The following is a 1,093-nucleotide window of genomic DNA, read 5'->3' as shown; positions in this document are numbered from 1 at the left end:
CAACCTGATGAATACGATTGAAACCACTTTAATGTTCCCTGAATGCACAGTTTAATCGTAATAATGGTACACTTCAGAATTAACGACAGCACATATACATTTGTTGTGTATGTACGCTGAACTTGAACAGTCCGTTGTCCCAATGGAGGCAAGTGAGAGTGAGGCCTGCAGCCAGACTACAAGGTCTGCGCTGCCACCCCAAGGGAGGTGGAGAGGGCAGAGGCAAGGGTCAGGAACACACGGGGGAAGGGGAGGGGAGGATAGTACGCGCCATTTACGTCACCAAGGCAGAAGGAGTTCTCCTGGAGGATAAACAATGGGGCAGCCGATAAGGAAGCTGTGGGTTTGGGCGGAGGAGCACACATTCCAATCTGTCTTCTCTTTCAGTCCAATCCAAAATGTAAAGTTAAATTTCTGGTCTTCAACATCACTCTCCTCTTTGCAGAGCGGCCAACTGCTCCGAGATGGTTTCCATCTTGGGTTTCAGTTCAAGAGTCTGTTGTTGCCCCGCTCTGCCAACCTCAGTCATTGCGTTGTCAATGACTGAGGTTGTGTGAGCTGCACATCACATCAAGTGTTGATGCCCACCAAGGGGTGTCTTTTCAAAAAGAGGAATATTACGCCTCCATTTCACACAGACGAGACGGCAAATTTGGCACATTTTCTGTCTAAAAAGGGCTGGAGAGAGATGGAGGTGAGGGAGGAGAGGAGACAGAGAGGTGGGGAAGAGAAGAGAAATGTTGCTACAGTGATGTAGTAAGAGTTGCTTAAAACCTCAAAATGATGCTCCAGTGATGTAGTGAGAGTTGGTACTTATCTAAGAAATGATATTACAGTGATGTGGTGAGAGTTTCTTAAAATCTTAAAAAGATGCGACAGTGATGTGGTGAGAGTTGCTACTATCCTCCAAATGATGCTACAGTGATGTCGGAACAGTTGCTAACAATCTCAAAATGATGCTAAAGTGATGTGGCGAGAGTTGCTAAAAACCTCACAATGATGCTGTCAGTAATGTAGTGAGAGTTGCTACGAACCTCAAAATGATGCTACAGTGATGTAGTGAGAGTTGCTAAAAATCTCAAAATGATGCTTC

The sequence above is a fragment of the Aulostomus chinensis genome, chromosome 1, assembly GCF_037954235.1.
Source record: "Aulostomus chinensis isolate RoL2024-O1b breed Wild chromosome 1, RoL_Achi_v1.0, whole genome shotgun sequence".
Taxonomy (NCBI): Eukaryota; Metazoa; Chordata; class Actinopteri; order Syngnathiformes; family Aulostomidae; genus Aulostomus; species Aulostomus chinensis.
Note: the sequence above shows the minus strand (reverse complement) of the source record.